At 36.9% G+C, this 12,197-nt stretch overlaps 1 protein-coding gene and 1 long non-coding RNA gene across 4 annotated transcripts in view; one reads left to right on the top strand and one right to left on the bottom strand.

Annotated features, from left to right (window-relative positions):
• Positions 1-12,197, bottom strand: part of LOC149086722 (homeotic protein antennapedia-like) — a 187,231-nt gene that overhangs the window by 100,420 nt on the left and 74,614 nt on the right. The gene's annotated exons all lie outside the window — the stretch shown is intronic.
• The window catches only part of LOC149086724 (uncharacterized), a 28,095-nt gene that overhangs the window by 2,457 nt on the left and 13,441 nt on the right, over positions 1-12,197 (top strand). Inside the window, exons 2-3 of the long non-coding RNA XR_016192512.1 lie at positions 7,192-7,297; positions 9,080-9,146. This is a non-coding gene — a long non-coding RNA (uncharacterized LOC149086724). The remainder of the gene's footprint in view (positions 1-7,191; positions 7,298-9,079; positions 9,147-12,197) is intronic.

Below are 12,197 nucleotides of genomic sequence, written 5' to 3'. Positions count from 1 at the left end.
ATCGAAACTCTCACATTGCGAGACTCATTCACTCTTTTTCATTCTAAATTTATGATTTGGTTCCTATTATAAAATTTTTGATGGAGGAGCAAAGACACTTATTTATGTGGAGCTTTGAACAAATTCGTATTAGACAACTTAGCATACGTAATTCTACCCTAATAAGTTAAGTAAAATTTTTGAAAAGTATATTACACAAGATGCAAAGGATAGCAACCCATTTAGATATTTACTTTCACGAGCGTAGGCGAGGAGAGGGGGGTTTCTAATCCCCCCGAGTCGAGATTATGGTGTTATTTTGCAGCAAAAACGTAAACTCCTGCACAGAAGAAGAAAAAAAATTGAACCCTCCTCGAGAAAATACTGTGTACGCATATGTTTACTTTATTTTTCCGAAAACTACTAGTAAAATGTTGGGTTTTTTTTTTTCCTTGCAAGATCCTTTTAAGGAGTGGCACGGTTATTGAAGTCGATTTTTCAAACATGACTTTGTAAAAATATTTCATTTGATTGGATATCAAATGCAAAAAAAAATCGTGTCTATTGATTAATTTGTTCTTTTAAAATAAAAGAAATAAATAATGAATTATAATGTAAACGTCTACAAGGAAAAACACTTTGAACATGATTTTCTCAGGTTGCAGTTTTTGAACTCATCCGTAAGATTAACTAGAAAGAACTGCAGTACCAAAAATTCTGAAATTTTTCAGGATGTTTATTCGTGATGAGTTAGTGAAATGAACCTCGAATTTAGAAATTAATCAATGGGAAGTATTTTTAAAAAAATGTTGCATTCACAGATTTTTGAAATTCATGGGTTTTTTTTAAATTTAAAGGATCTTAAATTTTGGAAGCTGTAGTTCTTATTTTTTGATCTTACAGATGAGCTCAAAGACAGCAATCTGAGAAAATCACGTTCAAAGTGTTTTTTCTCATATAAGTTTACATTATAATTCATTATTTATTTCTTTTGTTTTAAAAGAACAAATTCATCAATCGACACGATTTCTTTTTTTTGCCTTTGATCTCCAATCAAATAAAATATTTTTCAAACTCGTGTTTGAAAAATCGACTTTTGTGGTCGTGACACCCCATAATAATATATTCTACTTTTCTATAACATGTCTACTACTAAAGAAGTTTCTAATCCGATCTGATCAGAGGGTCTGTAACTTTGCTGTGGAGATAATGAAATATTTCCGACTTATGAAAATGGATAGACCTACCGAATAAGACGATACACCAGCTAGTAGATAATTTTTTTCTATTTCCGTCCATTTTAAAATCGATTCAAGAAAAATCATATCCCCGTTTGTGTATAGAAAGAACCACATACAGTATACAGTAGCTGACTGCATACATATTTTTTTGGTTTGAAATTTTCACACATAAAGCAAATAACCTCCCTAAATGAATATTGAATTTTTCCAATTCATTTTCTTTCCCATCTGTTTGCATAACACGTGTCGAAAGCGTGTTTGCAGTAGGAATTTATACGTGAGTAGCTATTCTCATCATCTTGTAGTGAATTACTATATTTGGTTCTACTAAATTCAGTGACGCCATTTCACTAATTTTTACACAAATAGATGAAATATGGACAGACAGACAGACACGTTGTTTTTGGTTTCAATGGTATTGACAATATTCGTCTTTTTTATTGTTGGTGGCCCACGCTAAAATACACTAATGTATACTTAAATAAAAATTCAAGTTTTTTCGAACTACAGTGAAATCTCGATATAACGATACTCTTCAGGCAAAATAATATATCGTTGCAGAGGGATTATCGTTATATCGAGAGGCAGCAGTTTAACATTAGAGTATAGGCATTTTCAAACAAAACTCGAAAAAAAAACACCGTTGTAGAGAGATGTATGGTTGTATAGAGCAGTGTTTTTTAACCTTTCTTTGCCCGTGGCCCCCTTTGAACCATATTTTTTTCTCGTGGCTCCCATGTCTTACCCAGAGTTTTCAACTCTCACCTAGAAGCAAGACACTTTATACGTATTGAAATGATTTTTTTCAGTGAATTTATATTGAACGAAAATTTTGCAAAGAAAATCGGCCTCCAGACCACTGGCCTAGAATTTATTGATCTCCCTGCTAGTCCGAGTTCTAGCAGGACCGTCTCAACATCATGGGGACTCCACCTTAGGCAAAGTGATGCTATGGTAGTCCCATACTTTAGCTGGAAATAAACAGCCTACATATTTCCTACTTATTTTCAAAATTAATTGTACTGTACAAAATATCATAAAGTGGGGTCACTTATGGGCATGAGGCCCCTGGACATGGCCCCTTACAAGAGTGGGACTCACAGAGCCACAGCCCGGGGCCTAATATGGTTTTCATCTTTTTTTTTGTTTTTGTTTTTCATACAATAAATTTCATATAGAGAAGGGGGTCTAAAAAATTTAGCCTGGGACTTGAAAAAAACCCCATCCTAGGGAGCTTGTTGCAAAATGTATGCGGTGAGGCCTGGGTGGGTCCATGCCCTGAAGAAGGCCCTGGTTTTATGGGTGGTTTTGTTGGATTCTCTCTCTCACTGTAAGTGTTAGTCACTAATGTAAAATCTTTATTTCTTCACACCTTAATTTTTCTTCTCAGTTCTCCAAACCACCTGTCATGGCCCCTTTTTCCATTTTCTTCCGTGGCCCCCTTGAAGTATCCCAGTACCACAAGGGGGCCATTTAGCCCACGGTTGAGAACCACTGGTATAGAGTGTCGTTGTAGCAAGGTTCACTTGTATGGTATTATCGTATTATAGTATTATTAATGTATAGTATTCATCTACCTATAAAAGACCTGTATTGATTGGCATCAATCTCCATATCAGATGACCGGGGGGGGGGGGAGATTAGATAATTTGTCTTGAACTAATTGTTTCAAAAACATTTTTTTTTTTGTCTTTATATAGAACTAAAGTGACCTATCAAATAATTTGCATAATAACTATTTATCATTATCATTACATTCGTATACATTTATTTTAATTTATTATAATTTTCTTCTTATTCGACTTTTTACAATGTCGGATATAAAGGGCTGAAACACTGAAATCGCAAATTTTTATACAGCACTAGAATTTAAAATCTGCGGCGGGTCGTAGTTTGCCCATCACTAGATCGAAAACACACAACTTTAAAACCTATCTTCAGGAAAAATATAAAAGCAAAGAATTCATTTCAAAAATTCTTTCGATTCAACGCCGATCCATCTATCTACATATTGTTATCTAAGAAAAGAATTCACGCGCGCACCCCTCCTTACATTTATAAATTTCTCACCCAACGGGGCCACAAATAAACTGGGTAGCCTTTTCTTAGCTTCCCTACGGGGTTCTCTTAATGCCCCTTTCCATTTCGCTCACGTCAGTTCGGCGTGCGATGCAACAACGCTCCCAGAGAAAGTTGCATTTTCTGCATTGCTGTAATCTCTCAGACAGAAATCGAGCCCGGGAAATCACAAGTAGCAGTTGAAAAGCTAAAGCATGTCAAGGGGTTCTTCTCCTCTCTTTCTCCAGTGTTATTTCCGGGCAGAATAGTATGGTATGGCACAAGGGAAGCTTATGTGAGAGAGAGGGTACGAGCGGGACTTGGGAAAGCTCAACATAGAATTTCAATCAGCAGCACTCGAAAACATTTCTATTTCTTCTCTTCTCTCCCCTGAAAGGAGGGAGAAAATGTGATGGAATTGAAGCCAAAGCTTTCCATCTAAAAATGGGCAGAGGAAATGGGGAAAATCATATATATTATTCTAGAAATCTATTTCCACTAGGGGGTAAGAACGAAAGGAAATGTATATATATGTCCCTTACATTGCATTCCGATTTCCCTCAAGAGCCAGCCAACATCACTTTACTAAGCGCTTTCATTTTTTTTTTCTCGATCTGTTTCTTTCTTCTGATATTACATTCAGGTTTCGCCTATATTGACAATTCAATTCTAACGTTTGCATATAGTCATGAAGATATAGATCAGTGGTTCCTGAACACCCCCCCCCCCCCCCCCATGTGTCCACGGCCCAGTTACAGAATTAGAAAAAGAAAGTAATGCTAAGTTGGAGAAAAAGAAAAGAAATAATATAAATTACCTAAAAAAGAAAAGTTTCAAGTAAATTAAATGCGAAATCACCACTGCGACGTTGGTAGACTGCAGTAGTAATATCGTCATGATTTGACAAAAATTGTACTTGTGGTGACATCTCTCGATAGGAGGATGAAACGTTGTTTTGGCTCTATTACAGTCCAGTAGATAGCCGCTGTGCGGCGTGTGGTCATTGTGCTGGATTCTCATTCAGAGGATCCAGTTGTGAACTCTGTTGATTGATTAGCACAGTGGTGGTGGGTTAAATTTAGTTTTGTGCTGCGTTCCAACTTCGAGACACGAATGCGAGCCGATCTGCCATTTGAAAATGTCTCTCCGCAGACAACAGGCGAACCTACAGCACGACACTTACATAACATCGAAATTCAAGCATTTACCATTTTCATTTCAAAATATGTAGGACAAAAGTCTCCACCAGCAAAAACACGAAACAAGCACAACTCTCACAGCATAAAGCAGGATAGAATGTCCTCAATTGTTCGAGAACGTTCTCGTTGTTATGTGGTTGTAGTTTCTGTTTCTATAAATAGATGTCCATGGCCGACACCAAGATTTACGTGGGGGAGCGGGGTTGAACCATAGTAAAAGTATTTGGGAACCGCTGATATAGATCAAGGATGGTCTACCATTCCGAAAGCACTTGATTTGGTAACCAGTTGTGGGCTACTTGAAGAGTTTGGTATTGGGATCATGGACCACAATGAAATGAAAAATTCATATATAATTTTAGATTTTTTTTTTTTTAATGGAAATATATGGTGTATTTCGTGAATAGTATTCCTTTTCCCCAGATTTTGTTTGTATTTACACTTGTATCTATACAGGCTGTCCGAAATTGCTTGCACAGCAGATATCTTTGCAACCATTGAGTTTCGGAACACCTTTCAATAACAAAAAGTTTTCAAATGATGTGTGGTTACTCAAAATCTCTTAAATTTCCGAAGGTAAACATTAAAAAATATAGGAATAACTTTCGCGTGCAAAAACCATCAGTTGGTGAAATGTAAATGATGCTCAGAGAAGAATTGCATATTTTTAAATGCGTATATTTTTGACTTGCTGAAGTGCTTAGCATTTATCGCCTATGACTGACTGAGTCTGTGGTTCAGAAACTGCGGAATGTAAACTGAATTCGAAGTTGTAAAAATTGTGTAGTTGTCAAAACATGTGATTATTATTCATTGGGAATCAAAAAATAAAATGGCTGTGTTCAGTCTATGTGCATACAGTCAGTAAAAATGGCAACTTTTAGGCCAATGAAACATAGTGATAAGTTGTCGTTCAACACAGTGATAAGTTGTCGTTCAACATAGTGATAAGTTGTCGTTCAACATAGTGATAAGTTGTCGTTCAACATAGTGATTAGTTGCCAAAACATAGTGATTAGTTGCCAAAACATAGTGATTTTATATATTCAATATCTCGATGAATATCAATGATTTTATACATTCATTTAATGTTATGAATTTTTTTGTAAATCACTTTCCAGAGTGAGATTTACACTTAAATACTTGGAAACCTTAACACACGGAGACTGTAATTTCTTCTTCTTTTTTTTTTGTGTATGACCCCTATAAAAATTGTATCATTTTATGTAAACTGCACACGCCATTGAAAAACTCTTTTATAATTGAAAACATGTTTCTAAAGTCAACGGTTGCTGAGATATCTACTTTGCAAACAATTTGGGACTGCCTATATGTGTAATCATGCTCTAGGCCTTTTTTTTAAAGTGGGTAAGTCAATGTCATACACTATTTCCGAAGATTTAAAAGTCTCGCCACAAAGAGCGATATGCTTACAATGGTATAATTATTCAATCATTACACTTCACTCTGTAGGCAGATGGCAGCACTACATATAACAATCATCACACGGACACAAACTTCACGTTAGATTCAAAACACGTACACGCCTATTCAGGCATGTGCGAATTTGTCAAAAGTTCTGCAGAGGAATGTGTACGAGGTACATCTACGGTTAAGTAGTAGTGGTATTTTCGAGGAGAGCGAGAGCCGTCAGACTTCACAGGAATCTTAAATAAATTCGGAAACAAAAACCAAGGATAATTTTCATTTGGACTGTGATGAGCAGTATTCATCAGTCTTGTTGGCGTCCACTGTGGAAACTGCATCTGAAGGTCCCGATCAGGATCATAACTTTTTGATTTCGATCACAAGAAAAAATGAGTAACACACGTGCAGTTTTTAACTTTAGTTACTTTGCACAGGAATTTTGAATTAGGGTTAAATGCCACTCGTTCCAATCTAATTTTCATCAAATAAGAATACTCCAACCAGGCAAATTGTCCAACATGGTGACTCAAAAAAGAATTACATAAAGAAATAATATAGAAAAAAAAGCCCCCCCCCCCCATAACTTGAACAAACCCATAAGGCCCTACGTAAGACCCAAAACTTCTGCACTATCTCATGCCCCCATCCCCCTGGACCATTCCATCTTCCATAGCGGGGGATATCACCTACCTTGCGGGAAACACTGTCGTAAAGTCTATAAATACAACAACCCAAAGTTAATTACGACTTAATTCAAAGGAAAAATTCAAAAAGTTGGCTTTAAAAAACTTCAAGGTATAGAAGAGTTGATCAACTTTGCCTAAGAATATTAAGAAGACACCAACGAATAAGGCAAATACACGAAAATGAAAGTCCTAATGCATTTCAACACCAATGGGTGCCGTCTTCAGAGGAAAATATAACCACTAGTCACGCTGACAGCGTTTCTCACTTGGGTTGAATACCAAATCTTAACGCTCGGTTGCTCAGCGGAAGAAGTACGTCTGTTCACTTCAAACGTCGTGGTCAGGATCCTGGAAAACTCGGTCAGCGTGACTAGTGGTTATATTTTCCTCTGAAGACGGCACCCATTGGTGTTGAAATGCATTAGGACTTTTTGTATTTGCCTTATTCGTTGGTGTCTTCTTAACTTTAAGGTATACTACACTATCCATAAAGATATCGGGTTATGTAAGTATGGATAGCTTCTTGATTTCTCTCACCATGCTTATCATATATCTTTTGAACATAATCAAAGATTAATTTTCTTCTTTTCACGATCACAGACCACATCAGATGATTCTAAGGAGAGCCATGGATTGAGTATGTATGATATGGAAGTAGAGATCGAATTGAAAAAAAGATGTGACCAGTGCTCCAATAACCATAAAGGTCAGGACATGTGTGAAAAAGAATGAACATATGAATGTATCATATGAGAGTGTGGTTTGTAGTGGAATGCTTGTTTTTCTCAGTTCTCTTTTACAGAATAAAACTAAATTCGTGAAAATTTCACCCATAGATGGTGCTGAAAAAAAGTAAACACAGCACAGCAAGAACTAAACACAAATACTAACAGTAGGCTACATGTTAAAAGTTCAATCTTTCTTTTTCAACCTACCATTACCTCATTCAAATGTGAACACCATTTGTAGCTTGGACCAATTCGGGTGCATTTTTTTTTAATGAAATTCTTCATAATGACAAACATCTTAGCTCCACTAAGCCATTTCGTTACTTTCGTATTAATTTTCAAAACCGAGGTCCATCCTGTACCGTGGTAGCTCGGCTAACGAACAGCCTCGGTTCACGAATTTTTCGGCAAACAAAGATTTTTTTTTTCGTGATTTTCATACCTGAACTCACGAATACGGATTCGACTAATGAACATTTTCATTCATATGAATGCACGCGCTAACATAAAATAGCCACGTCACGAGCTGAATTTTCTCCCCCAATCATCATCAATTTTAACTCATGTCCACCTCTCTCTGAATCTTTTTTCCAGATGTACCTGCACTTCTCCCCTTTCTGAAATTCTTTTCATGTAAAATACAAGATTCAGCTAATAAAAAATGCATTAAAAAAGCCTATGTTCTTTCAGAGCACGCGTTCTTTCAGTGCAAGACTCTTAGCATCAAGCTGAACAGTCTGGACATTCTATCTAGGAGCACGTCCATCTACATCTTAGGCTCCCAAACTCCTTGTTCCATCGCTCCCTTCTTTACAAATTTTTTATACCCGTCGCCACCAACTCAAGTCAGCCCATAGGGTCCTATACTAAACAAATAGCTTCTACCGTTCCCTTGAACCATTCCATCGTCCCCTAGAGCGATATTGCCCACTTTAGGAACATTTGATCTATATGTGTGAGACACAGAAATGAGCTGACCAAATCACAAATGGATGGGAACACCTACGAACTCAACAGCGTTGTGTCTACCCGAGCTTTAGTAGGCCAAAGCTGATGTTGGGATTTCAATATATCTCTTATCTTCCTGTAAATTCTCATTTATCCAATTTTGAAGCTGTTCATTTTAGCCTCCAGTTAGCCTGTCTTTTTTATAGCATTCCTTGGTGCTTTAAGAAGCTTATATTTAAATTAACGGTAGAAGCTAAACGAATCAAATGATTTCCCACAGAAGCCTATAGGAAATCACGTTTTTGTTAATGAAGATTTCGGCTAACGAACGTGATTCCGGAACGAATTATCTTCGTTATCCGAGGTACCACTGCACAGGGCCGCAACTAGATGCTTGGTCCCGGGGCAAGCGCGCATTTTGACGCCCCCTTGTAATGTTGAAGGAGAGGTTTCAGAATAAAATTGGTGCCCCCCCCCCCGGATCTAGCGCCCGGGCCACGAGACCCGCCTACTCCCTCCTAGCTGCGGCCCTGCCACTGCATATTGATAATAGATATTCTGCAATGGAGCTGAGAAGTCTTTCAATACGAAGAGGTTCATCGGAAATTAACTTTCGTTCAATTACACTGGATGTGGAATAACGATGACGTCAGACTATGCTTGGCATATTCTGAAGGAATGAAAAAACTCTGTAGCTACTTTTTTTTCTTTCTCTCTCTACTGTGCACGAGAATTAATTTAATCCAAAAAAGAGCTATGGAATGTGGGCGCATATAATGTTTTGTTGTTGTTTCCCCTCAATCTTATTTTAGGGGCCATTTACGATATAGAGACATCACTGCGAGGCCTTGCAGAGGATAACTGAAAAGAAAAATTGAGGTAAGTATGTTTAACTGACACACCAGCCAAAGCTGCTTTTTTTTCAGTCTCACTCTCTCTCCTACTTGTTGGACCCTGATACCAGATATTGGGCCCGTAGGCGCCCAAAACCAGACAGGTTTCTTCGCTTTTGATATATGAACTAGAAGATTGTGCTCGAGAGAGGGTGGAAGTAGAAGCCGGATTCCACGAGACAGATTTTGCACTTTTTTTAGTTAGTTTTCCTAACTCCACACAACCAGGTACTTGTCAAGCAGTTATTCAGAGGGACTGACTACTTGACCTGTAACTTTTCTCTACCAGATAAGCTGTCCTCGAGATGCCTAGTGAAGATGGTCTGTCCACGTGGAAATTTGGAAAAAAATAAAAAAAAACTGAATGAGCAACACACACACTTGCACATACAACTCAGTGATGGAATGGTTTTTTTTCGGAGGGGGGGGGGGATTTGTCGAATTTTTCACACTGCTGTGTAATGCACGAAATAAAAGTCAAAGTTCTGTGTCTATTTCATAGAATTCGATACTACGATCACTGCATCAATTCAATACCAAAATTGACTGTAATTTGACAAATGCTTACTGTCTGAAACTGATTTCTTGACCGGAACCTGGTAAAACATGAGTTGGCTAAAAGCCGATCAGCCATCTTAACGGAACATTTATATGAATCGGGGATTTCACTCAAAAATATTCTAATTGTCTATGTGACTAGGAAATATTTAAATTGGCAATCACCCTTGAAACATTCAAAAATTCTACACATCACTTAAAAATATTCTGATTATTCGGGAAATACTTTAATTGACCAACTGAATGGGGGGGGGGGATACTTTGATCGGACATCTACCTGGAAAAAACTTTAATTGACCATCAACTGAAAAACATTTTAATTTACTATTTAACTGTAAAATATCTTAAATGGCCATATAACAGGGAAATGTCCAAATCGGCAATCATTACTTGATATTATTCACCAATCGGAAATTTCACTCACAAATATTCTAACTGACCATCTAACTGGCAAACACTTTGATTGGCCATCTAACTGGAAAATATTTTAATTGACCATCTAACAGAGGCAAATGCTGAAATCGGAAATTACTTGCAATTATTCAAAAATCGGAAATTTCTCTCCGAAATATTCTAACTGACCACCTAACTGGCAAATAATTTAATTTGCCATATAACTCAGTGTTTCCCAAAGTGGGCAATATCGCCCCCTGGTGGGCGATGGAATGGTCCAGGGGTGGGGGGGGGCGATAGCAACTACGGGTATAACATAAGATCCTATGGGTTTGCTTCCGTTGGGGGAAGATGAGGGAAAATTTAATTTTTGAAGAAGAGGGCAGCGATGGAACAAAAGGTTTGGGAGGCTATGATATAACTGGAAAATATTTTAATTGACCATCTAACAGAGGCAAATACTCAAATCGGAAATTACTGGGAATTATTCACACATCGGAAATTTCACTCCAAAATATTCTAACTGACCATCAAAGTAGCAAATAATTTAATTTACCAACTGGAAAATATTTTAATTGACCATCTAACAGGAATATGTTCGAATTGGCAATTACTTGAAATTGTTCCCAAATCGGAAATTTCACTCCGAAATATTCTAACTGACCATCTAACATCTAGGGAAATGTTCAAATCGGAAATTACTTGGAATTATTCACGTATTGAAAATTTCACTGAGATATATTCTAATTGACCATCTAACTGGGAAATATTCTTATCAGCATTCACACTTGTTAAAACATTCAAATCCGCCATCTAACTGAGAAACATTCAACAGGATTCACATCCTATCAATAACGATATTCTTTATAGCTGTTAAATGAAAGTACTGTGCTCTAACCTAACTTGAAGCAGTTTAAATTTTCAAATAAAAGACAAAAAATGAAGTCATATAGAGAAAATCCATAATTAGGCCAATCTGTTTATAACAATCTTTGTTTTTATGAATTAGAAAATTTATTTCATTGATTCTTGTGAAAATCATCCAGTTTTTCATTGGATACTCGTACTGTTATGAATTATTTGCAAAAAAAATTATGTGCATTAGGAAAAATGAGGGTCTCTGGAAAATAGATTATTTTTGTAATTATTGTTTTTCTAATTTTCTGATATTACTGTCAGGATCAGGGTTTAACAAATAAAAAACTAGTACTTTACCCCCATTATGTCTGCTTATTCAGTGAGTGTCCTTCAGTGTCCCTCCCAGGTCAATGGGACGATGGGGGAGGGGGGTGCTCGGTATCTTGACTATACACACACGGGATGGGGGGAACACTGGAAAATTTTTTAGCAAGAGGGTTACACGCTTCGTTCCCCCATTTTTAGCGGGTACTTCTGTACCCCATTGGATGCTTGCGATCTCAATAAGTTCTATAGACCCCAGGTAAACATCAGTTGCACTGTCAGATACTTGCTGTATGAAAAATGGTTCTTCTCACAGATAATTGGGGTCTTCTTTTAGTGTGTGATATCTTCATGAACGCAAAGAACCAACAACGTAATATTGAAGGTCCGTACAAGCTGCGCGTGTCGTTTACTGATATTACATGATGTATTGGCAGGGGAGGTTCGATGAGATTTGATCAGTAGCGTACTCCAAATAATGTATAGTGTATGAGTTACGTAAGTGCTAACCGGTTATTCATAATAGAAAATATATATTATGGTTCATTGTTGCCACAATACACTTTGTTGCCCTTTATACTTTATTATCTGTAGGCCTAATAGTCGCGGTGAACATGTAAGAATGACCGAATATGATGCACATCCCGTTAATGATTCCGAACACAGGATATCTCATTTTAACTACTAGAGACAGACCACCGCACAACAAATTTAAAATTTGTGCGAGTTGAAAAATGCCACTTTCATAACATTTCTAGTTCAAAAAATTTTAATTCCGTGAAATATTTTAGATGTTAGATTATTACTTCATATCTTTTATCTTTTCCCCACAATTTTTAATAATAAAAAGCAATAATCAATCGTCAAGCAACAAAATATTTTATAGATTTGTTTGAGGAGTTTT

Source organism: Pholcus phalangioides, unplaced genomic scaffold, assembly GCF_987345545.1.
Source record: "Pholcus phalangioides strain wild (caught in Gottingen) unplaced genomic scaffold, Ppha-v1.0 ptg000004l_1, whole genome shotgun sequence".
NCBI classification, from domain to species: domain Eukaryota; kingdom Metazoa; phylum Arthropoda; class Arachnida; order Araneae; family Pholcidae; genus Pholcus; species Pholcus phalangioides.
This window is presented reverse-complemented; position numbering and strand designations above follow the sequence as displayed.